Consider the following 10,746-nt stretch of genomic DNA (forward strand, 5'->3'; position numbering starts at 1 on the left):
GCATCGGACGTGTGACCAGAAGGCTTTGCGGGCCGTCGCTCTGAGGGACCGGGGCCAGCCGCAGCCCTGAGTTGTTCCCGGCTCTACGGTGTTGCCCGTCGCTGCTCGCCGGTGGGTTTCTGACCGCAACAACATGTTTGTGCTTGGTCTGATTCTAGATACTAAAAAAATCATCTGGTCATTATTCTATTGAAGTATGTTATTCTTGATTCTGATCCAAATGATGACGAACATTGATATATTAACGCTAGATAGCATGAAGACTGACTTGTTTTTTCTGATGTGCTCCTTATATATGTTAAAACTAGCATGACAAGCATTCTACCTAGACTATGCAATATTTTGTTTAAGAATTATCTTCCAAAACATTCTGGTTCACTTGCATCTTAATTTGAAAAGCCTTGAATACATTTCCTAACTAGACTCATCATGTTCTAGGATTTGGAGTGAAATTCATGCCTTATGTAGTTGATTAGTTGCCACAACTATGCAGCTTCAATTCTGCTGGTGGAGATCCTGTAATCATGTCCATTTTATTTAGAGACTAAAGAAATTACTTGATTCTTAAAGGAACCATCTGGGGGCTCAAAATCACGTATGGTAGTGGATAACCTGACGCAATTATGTAGCTTCAGCTATGCCGGTGGAACTCCTCTACTCATGTCCAATTTATGAAGACTAAATAAATTACTCGATTCTGAAAGGAACCAAGGAGGGGCTCAAAGTCACTGATGGTACGGATCCCTTTGTGTTATTTTTGAGTTTTGGCTCCCATTAGTGAGTTAATAGTTTGGGTCATGTTAATAAAATCTGAATGAACTTTTCATAATCATCTCTCTACTTCTTGATGCCTTAGCAACGTAGGAATGTGGAGGCATTGAGACAAGTTTTATTTTTGGAGCTACGCAGAGATAAGTGAGTAGACATCATATGGAGCTGGTTCTGGTTCAGTTGGACGATCTGATGGACAGTGGCATGAGCAAGTAGCCTAATTGAGGCGAAGTGTAACAGGCCGATTCTCAGCCTACCATTGTCACGAAAGCTTGTACATCGCGGCGCTAACTGAGGATTGCTATGACTGTCAGCAAGGGCAACAATGAGATAACTGTTAGTTGATGGATTTTGGCCTTCTACATATTGGCCCTTTGGCCTCCACGTGTACATGTATCAGGGGCAATGAGGCTAACAAAATAGCTAGAATGCATGTGTGCAGAGCACTATAACAAGTTAATGCACTAGAGAATGCCAATGGATGACGTCATGCAAAGGTGAAGCTTTGTCCACTATCAACAATGATTTCGACGACTTCAAGTATCTCGAAGAAGAGGAGTCCGAATAACAAGGTAAATATATCAATGTTCTTGGTTACTGCCTTTCTACCAGTGAATTCCATTCTCTGAAGGTCTATTTTATTTGGATGTTTCTCAACAAGAGGAACGATCCATCATTCCATCTCTCACTTACCACTTCTTGACTGGAGTAGTTCTAATGTTTCCATATACCCTTGAAATAGCGGAAATTTAGCGATCTCAATGCAGCACTTCTACTTGATTGATTAATAATATTGTAGTTTCAATAGTCTTATTGTTCCATATACCTTCGAAATAGCGAATATTTTTACTTTCATATGGTCTTCTGAAAACCACAGAATAGTAGGGTGTATTAATGAGTTGTCTATCTGACACTTCTTTGTTTCTTGCATATGTTATGCTGCATAATAGTTGAAGTTTACCAGGTTGCCAGGGATGATTTAAGGATGAAACTAAAAAGCTGTCCATAGAACAACAATGGTGACAGAGAACAGAGCGAAGTAAATCTTCATGAGAATATTTCCTATAATTTAAAGAATCTATAGGGATATGAGGCAAGTGCGTGATCCATAGAATCAAGGATGCATGTACTAATTTTCTTTTCTTGAACAAGCGTGTCAGCATAGGTCGGTTTGTATGTTAAACTTATTTTATGATAGAGTGTAAATTTCCAGATGTGTAAAACATTCATGACCCCAAGAGAATAAGTGAAGTAAGTCATGTTGATCAAGGAGACGTAGAGGAGAAACAAAGTAGAAAGGCTAGAAGAAAAAGAGAAGGAGGGGGCAGACTTGCAAGGCGATGAGCATGGCGCTGGCGCCGATCGATGACGGCACAAATGCCAAATTCGATGATGGAGACCAGAAACGGCGCAAAGACATTCAAGGGACGTCCGATGGGTAATGAAGCGCCCCGAAAATAGTAAATAATATTATATCATGTAACGAAGCATCCGTTGTGTGTCTTTTTCGTCAGGGTGTTTACTATTATCACCATTTTTTGTTTTCAGTGTGATCAGAGTGGAGTACGAGCCATATTAAATTCTTGTTTTGTGCCGACTTATTTTTTACCTTGCTTATGATACATTTGGAGCTAAGAATAATAATGTAAGGAATGTATGATCTACAATTCTTGACACTACCAGTCTACCAATACCAAAGGCAAAAATGCAGAGGGCTTTCCAACGTAATGAACTAAAATTTCTTGGCATGATTAGGTAAACAACTAGATACTATGAACCTACGAGGATGAACGACATAAGAAGAGGGAGGCTCACCGAGTAACAAAGTGTAGCAAAATTTGAACTTTTTCATGATATCTCGTGATCAAGGCACGAGAAAAAATATTATATTATTTTCCATGATAGCTGCTTGACATAATGTATCAAAGTTGAATGACTTGCAGTAATCGAAGGTTTTCCACATGATATTGTTACGAAAATTTCACCGATCTATTAATAGTCATCAACAGTGGTACAAATATCTTAAAAAGTAATAAAAATTACGAATAGGTACTCGGACCACCTAGCGACGACTACAGACACTAGCACGCGCCGAAGGTGCGCCGCCGTCCTCGTTCCTCCATTACCGGAGCCGGTGAAACTTGTCGTAGTAGAGCTTGTTGTAGTAGACACATAGGAAGTCGTCGTGTTAAGGTCTCAAAGGACTAGCGCACCAAAGCAGCAACCATTGCCAAATGACGACAACCATAGATCTGACATGGAACCATTAGAAGTACTTTTTTTCCTACCGATGTCCCATTCTTAGCTTTTTAGCAATGAATCACATGCACTACCATTCCAAATTCCAATGTTGTCGCTCTCTATTTCCTAATCAATATTTATTCTATGACATCACTCTGGGCTTCAAATTAAGATTGATATGTGTCGGTCATGCAAAAAGGCTCTCATTTTGGATTGATCACTAACATCCATTTCATGTTTATCTTGAAAAGGGAGCAAAATAGATGACAAATGGTCTATTGTAACATCTAAGAATAATACGCACAAATTATGTATTTTGGATGCAATAGAATGGCGGAGAGGTACAAAGTACATGTGTTTCATATGCCTCCATAATAAGTTGGAGTATAAAAACATAAATAAAACCAAGGCTTAACAGGGAAGAGGCGAGAAGGATATGTGGAGAAGAGTGTGAGCACGGAAGTTGTGGTCAACCGAGAGAAAATCGGAGTTTATTGTGATAATGCCACTCCAACTAAATATGTTGATTTTATTGACTTTATATGTTTAGAATGTTATACATATACATCTTCTACACATGTGAATTTCCTTGTATGTTATGCTTAAACATGCGATAAATAACGTGATGAGCCGTAGCAACGCACGGGCATTCAACTAGTTTTTATAACATATCACTTAGAAAAATCTTACAAATTATGTCGTGTGAGTTTACAACAAATTTTTATCTAATTGTTACAAATCTGGAAACAATATTGTACATTTCTTTTTAAAAAAGCAACACTCCAGTTTTAGGCCGAAAAACCAGGCCCATATAGGGCCGGTGGGAGTGAGCGACGACGACCAATTGCTGTTGAGCGATCGGTCGCCAGATCGGAAGCGTTTTCCTTTTGGTTTGAACCGAATAAGAGTGTACACGGTCTTACAATCTGAAGCCATCTCTCCGGTTAGGCCCATAGTTACGCAGTACAGCCCATCCGAATTGGAGTCGGAGGAAGCTGAGGCCTTATGCGACTACGTTCCGATTCGGACCCAACCAATCACAGATTCACAGCCAAGCTATATATGTCTACCTAGCGGTGCCTGTTGTCCTGTACCCTGTAGCATCTCGAGGTATCCTATCCAATATTCGACGTTCCCAGGGTACAAAAGTTGCCCGCGATCCCGGCAACTAGCAAGCGATTAATCGGCCGGCACCCATGGCACCGCCGCCGTCAACCGCGCCACCGTGGTCTGAGCTCCCGCGGGAGATCCTATGCCTCATCATCGACCGTCTCCCTCAATCCTCCGATGGCCGTGGTGGTCTGATCAGCGCTATTCGATCTCAGTTCTTGAAGTTCCTTCCTTCCGATACGGCACACCGCGCTCACCTACGGGGGATGTGCAAGGCCCGGCATTCCGCCTCCATCGACTGCGCTCGCTTTCGAGCGGTGTGCCGCTCCTGGAAAGCGGCGGTGAGCGAGCATGTAGCCGCTCCGCGGTGGATACCCTGGATCGTCTTGTCAGATGGCTACTTACTCACACTCGATGGTGCCGATCCGTTGTACCGCCTGCCCTCTTTGCCCGAGAACGCGACATGTATTGGATCCACGGACGAGTGGCTCGCCGTCGACTGCATCAATTCCAGGAGGAGGCATAGATACTTCTTGCACAATCCTTTCACTCGCACGACGGTGCCGCTCCGTGAGCTGTCAGGTATCATCGGCAAAGTTTCCAAGTTTTTTGAGGTCCGTAAGGTGCTAATGCGGTCGACTCCTCATGACATCGCACTAGTAGAAAATCTCTCATGCGTACCGGTTCCAGAGGGGCATTCGTACCGGTTTTGCAACCGGTACAAATTATTCGGCACTAAAGCCCCCCCCCCTTTCGTACCGGTTGCTTACGAACCGGTATAAAACGGGCCTCCACGTGGGCCACCAGGAGAGCTCAGGGCTAAGGATCTTTGGTACCGGTTGGTAATACGAACCGGTACCAAAGGTTCCCCCGCGGCAGGGAATTTGCCCAAATCTCTGCCGCGGCGAGAATTGGCTTTTTAGGGTTTTGGAGAGGTTTAGGGATATCGGTTTGATTCATATCGCGTCGATGCACCAGAAACGCGTTTGGGTTTAGGTAGTACATGAAGATCAAGATGATGCATAGCAAGTTGGTGCATATAATATAACACACATGTTATTGCATGAGATCGCAAATTAAGTAGCACTATGCATGAAGATCAATCTTCATGCATAGTGGTGCTCTCCGAGGCGTACTCTATATATGTCTATTACATGTAGCATAGTGGTACTCTTCGAGTCAACTATATATGTAGCATGTACATCTTCATTCATAGTGGTGCTCTGCGAGTTGTGGTATGACGTCCCGAAGGAAAAATCCCGCCAATTCCTCGCCTATTGCTATGAAGCGGTCATCGATTGAGAGCTTGTTCCGCTTTCTTGCCAACTATAAAAGAATAAGATACAAATGAATACATGAAACAACTATTACTGAAACTCAGCACAACTTATGATAACAAAACAAATTTGTGAAGATTGTTTTTGTACCTCTTTATTTCTTTCATTATTCGTTCTCTCGTTGACAATTCTGCGGATGTACTCGCAAACGAAGAATCCACAGAGATCGGTCCCCGGAGGTTGTTGCGGGCATTTCTTTGCAAGAATATAATTCAATCAAACAATAGTCAAGTATGATAATTAAAAGGTGTGTGGACCTAGGTAGTACTACTTACTTTCGCACGCCATCGCAGCTTCGGTGTCCATTCACTGGGACGTATCTTCCTTGATGAAAGTTTGCCATACGCTGCTCGACAAAAGAAAATGCATAAAAGAGTCATACGCTGCTCGACAAAATTAACGAAACAAACCGATAAGAATTAAAATTACCTTCTGAGCATTAAAAAACAAGACAAGTATAGATCCTTTTTTTTGCTTAGTGAGTCCAAGACTTCAACTTCTCCGATTTCCAAATTGATGACGAGAAGAATAAAGTGAAACCTACGCACGTTTCAATATGTAGTGTCATATATATAAGTCATTAGTTAAAATTTTGACATACGGTGAGCAAAATATAATGTGTTATAAGACAAGTAAGACTCACTCGAAGTTGTAAGGCCAAAGTATTAGCTTTTTGTCACGTTGTCGCTTCAAAAACCTTAGCAAAGTCTGCGGTGTATCCTTGTTATAGAGGGGATTCTCTATGGTTTTGACATGCATTGTGTTCGGGTCAATGAACCCAATGTCCGTGATATCGTCCCTTTTGCATTCGAGCATCTTCGATCTGCATAATATAGCGCACAAAAGATTATAATCTGCAGACAATGAACGACTTCTCAAATTAAATAAATAAATCACTTACGGACAATAGCAACCGATGATTGATTTGTCGAGGGCCCGGAGATTGTATAACCGAAAGAGTTCGGCGAAGTCAACGTTCACACAGTACTCCTGGAAGTAGTGCTCTTCCCTAACTCGCACCATGATAGTCTCGATCCCTTCCTTTGAGGCCTTAAGGTACCACGAATGCAAGTTACGCATACTTGTTGGTACCTTCCTGACATTCTCGACCAAATCTTTCCCTTGAACAAACTGATATGCTCGTTCAGCTAAGGCGTAATCAGTTGCATCTGAAAATGACTTGAACTCTCTGTCGATTTTTCTCCACTGCGACCCGTCAGCGGGGTGTCTCAGCATCACATCTTTCTTACGGTCCTCTTTGTGCCATCGCAACAACTTGGCATGCTCTTTGTTCCGGAACAAACGTTTCAACCGTGGTATTATAGGAGCATACCACATCACCTTCGCAGAACCCTCTTCCCGGGGGTGGACTCACCCTCAACATCGCCGGGGTCATCTCGCCTGATCTTATACCTCAATGCACTACATACCAGGCATGCATTCAAATTCTCGTACTCCCCGCGGTAGAGGATGCGATCATTGATGCATGCATGTATCTTCTGCACCTCTAATCCTAGAGGGCAGACAACCTTCTTTGCTTCGTACGTGCTAGAGGGCAACACGTTCTCCCCTGGAAGCATCTTCTTTATTATTTTCAGCAACTTTTCAAATCCCTTGTCGAAGTACCATTCTCTCGCCTTCCATCTGCAGCAATTCCAGCGTGGTACCCAGCTTTTTCTCGACCATTTTCGCAATTTGGGTACAACAGTTTGTTGTGATCCTCTAACATTTTCTCCAACTTCAACCTCTCCTTTTCATTTCCGCAGTTCATCTTCGCATCAAGAATGGCCCGACCCAAATCGTCATCCGGGTCATCAAAAATCGGCTCATCGAAAATGAGCTCTTCTTCAGCTTCGTCTTCCCCATTCTACTACCACCGTCTTCGAGTGAATAAGGGATAGTTGTCACTTTCCTCTTCTTCTTCGTTGTCTTCCAATATAACCCCTCTTTCTCCGTGCTTGGTCCAACAATTATAGCTGGGCATGAAACCATTCTCCAGCAGGTGGACGTGAAGGGTCTTCGAGGTAGAGTAATCCTTCATATTCTTACAGGAACTACATGGACAATACATGAAACCATTCGATCTGCCTGTTTGCCTCAGCCACGTTGAGAAAATAATGCATGCCGAGAATGAACTCGGGATGGCACCGGTCACCGTACATCCATTGTCGACTCATCTGCATTTTATATGTATATCAAAAATCATTAAGTACACAACATCATGGATATATGAGTGACCAACTTAATTAATATTCAAGTTCATCACATAAAACTAAGTTTTTTTTATAAAAAGAAGAGGCTCACCGAGGTTGTACGGTGCCGGCTAGGGGACGACGCTAGCGATCGACGGCGGTGAGGACGGGGATGATACTAATTAAAACCTACAAAATATACCATAATTTCAGCTCAAATTGATTATAAAAAAAGTAAAATCCCTAACTTAGGCATTTCATCAAACACCTTGCTAGCACTAGAAAAATAGTACGAGTTAAACTACCAAAGAAATGAGCTAAATTAGAAACGCCGGAAGAAAGGATGATATTGCTAACCCTTGGATAGATGGAGGTCGTTAATCTTGTTAAAATGGTGGAGAAAAATAAAGATTATTGGAGTGTGAGAGGTGGAGAAAAATTTAGAGTGTGAGGAAGAAGAGAAAATGAGAGCCACAGCAGAGGGCTCGGGCGATCTGGGCGATTTGATATGGCTGGGTACCTTTGGTACCGGTTCGTGTTACGAACCGGTACCAAAGGTCCAGCCCGGGCCCCACCACGCGTCTGAATTTTGGCCGAAGACCTTTCGTGCCGGTTCCTAACACGAACCGGTACGAAAGCCCTCCCAAACCGGTACCAAAGCTCCTCGCCCACCTGAGCCCTCAAACCGGTACAAATGGCCCCATTGGTACCGGTTCGTAAGGGAACCGGTACCAATGGCTTAGATGGATGAGAGGTTTTCTACTAGTGTCGTCGCTCTCATGACCAAAAACTGGAATTACCCAATCATCTTGATCCGGCCAGGAAAAGGTATGTGGTTACCCAAGCGACGATCCCCTCCGTACGTGTATATTATCGACATTGCGTTTCTTGGAGACAAACTTTATGGAATCACCCAGGCCTTAGACCTTGTCTCCCTCAGGATCGCCTTCGATGTCAATGGGATGCCTAGTGTTACCAGTATTGACCGTCTCATCAAGCATCCATCCATGGATTACGATTTTCATGTGTGGAGCGATAACGAGGAAGACGGCGAGTATCAGCGCAAGAGGGTCATGGATGCTGAGGCCACGAAGAAGATGAAGACACGCGCGCCGTGTATAAGCTTAGGAGGAGAACGGGTGACAGCATGATTTTCAAGGCCCTTGAATATTGGAATGACGATGAGGTGCCCTATGAACCCAACGACTTCGTCACTGTCAGCTGGCACCTTGTAGAGTTGTGTGGAAAGCTTCTCATGGTGAGGCGGCAGTTACAAATACCGGAATATAGTATGAAGTTCACTCGCAAGGTGGAAATTTTTGAGGCGAATGTCAGCGGAGGCGAGTGGGTGCCGGTTACTAGTGGACTCGATGGTCACGCAATTTTTATCAGCAGGTGCTTCTGCAAGTCTATTCCCGCCCGCAATGAAGTAGAAGGGGATGCTATCTATTTTGTTGACACGGGCGAAATCTTCGACACGAGATCTCAAACTATGAGCCGGCCTATCAGAGAAATCGATCACGAGTTATCAACGTGGATATTCTCCTCAGAGCTAGTGGTTTGATAATAATTTATACTACCTCCATTTAAAGCTTAAGGCTTACATATTTTTTCTGATTGATGTATTCTACGTGTTTTCGGTATCTGCTACACCTTTTAGGCCCTGTTTATTTGGGCTTCTGCTGCTTTTAGGGTCCAAAAAGCAGCAGCCCAAACAAACAGCGAAAAATTGCAAAGCACTTGTGAGAAGCGCTGCCACCAAATACACTGCGAGCCGCGAAGCAGGTCGAGACCTGCTTCCCAAGCCGTGCCCCGCTTCCCGAGTGGCAAATGACCGAGCTGTCCCCTACCTTCACATTATTTACCCCAAAACTGCCATCGTATATATGTGCTCCATAGCCTCCCAAACCGACGCCCCTCTCCCCATTTTCCTCCTCTCCGCCCAGACAAAATTGGCGGCGGCGCCCAGACGAACACGAGGGACTCCGAAATGGACCGCCGCCGCAACACGCATCTCCGTTCCCAAATCCAGGCGGCCGGACTTGACCACCGCCGCAGCCCACGCCTCCAACCCCGAACCCAGGCGAGCGAGGAGGGACCAGGAGCGACCCGCCGCCGCAGCCCGCGCCTCCATCCCCAAATCCACGCAAGCGAGGAGGGCGCCTCCATGACCAGCCGCAGCACCTCGCCCGCGGCGGCCGCCTCCCTGCCGGACGACGCCCTCTCGCCCCCGTTTCCGGCCCGCCATCCCCACCACTGCCCGCCGCCGCCCCAGGGCTCGTCCCCCGCTAGGTTCCCGTCCCCGTTTCCGGCCGCTGCCCTTCCCAACCTCAACCGCCGCCCTTCCCCGCCGCCAGCACCACCTTTCGCCGTCCCCGCCGTCCTAGCTCCCCTCCTGTCACCCTTCCCTGCCGCCAGGGCCGCCATCCCCTGCAGCGGCCGATGACCTGCTGCAGCGGCCGCCACCGACCTACTCCGATCTGCAAGGATATTGTTAATGTGTATTGTTAATTATTTGCTACTTGAGCTATTGTTTATGTGTATTGTTAATTGAAAATCTGCAAGGATACGTAGGTAGATTTGCATACATTTGTAATATAATTGCCACAAAAGTTTCGACTTACAGGCCAAAAGAAAAAAATCCAAAAGCCTGACAAATAAATCCAAAATTATCGTAACAAACTCGTATATTAGAAAAATAACCGGTAAACTGAGGCAATTCCTTAAACATTATAATTATGTAAGAAAATAGTCAGAAATAGCTAATTTGTTCAAAATAGCATTTGTACAACATCTCTTTTGGGCACATGTAAAGAAGTGAAAAACTTGTTGCTCTTTTGGGTTGATGAGATGTGTCTTGTAATATAAATGTCACAACACTCTTTGAATATATGTAATGTTTTATATTTAATATGAACAAGTCTCGTAAAACAGTCAGAATTAGTTGATTCGTGTCAAATCGGCATTTAAACTACTTCTTCAGAATTCAGGGGCATTTCAGAGATTTCATCTTTCATTACAGTTGTAGCAGCTATTAGGCTGGTGCCAATGCACCACACCACTATAGCCTGCCACGTCAGCTTTTTTCCTCACTC

The sequence above is a fragment of the Lolium rigidum genome, chromosome 7, assembly GCF_022539505.1.
Source record: "Lolium rigidum isolate FL_2022 chromosome 7, APGP_CSIRO_Lrig_0.1, whole genome shotgun sequence".
Classification (NCBI taxonomy): domain Eukaryota; kingdom Viridiplantae; phylum Streptophyta; class Magnoliopsida; order Poales; family Poaceae; genus Lolium; species Lolium rigidum.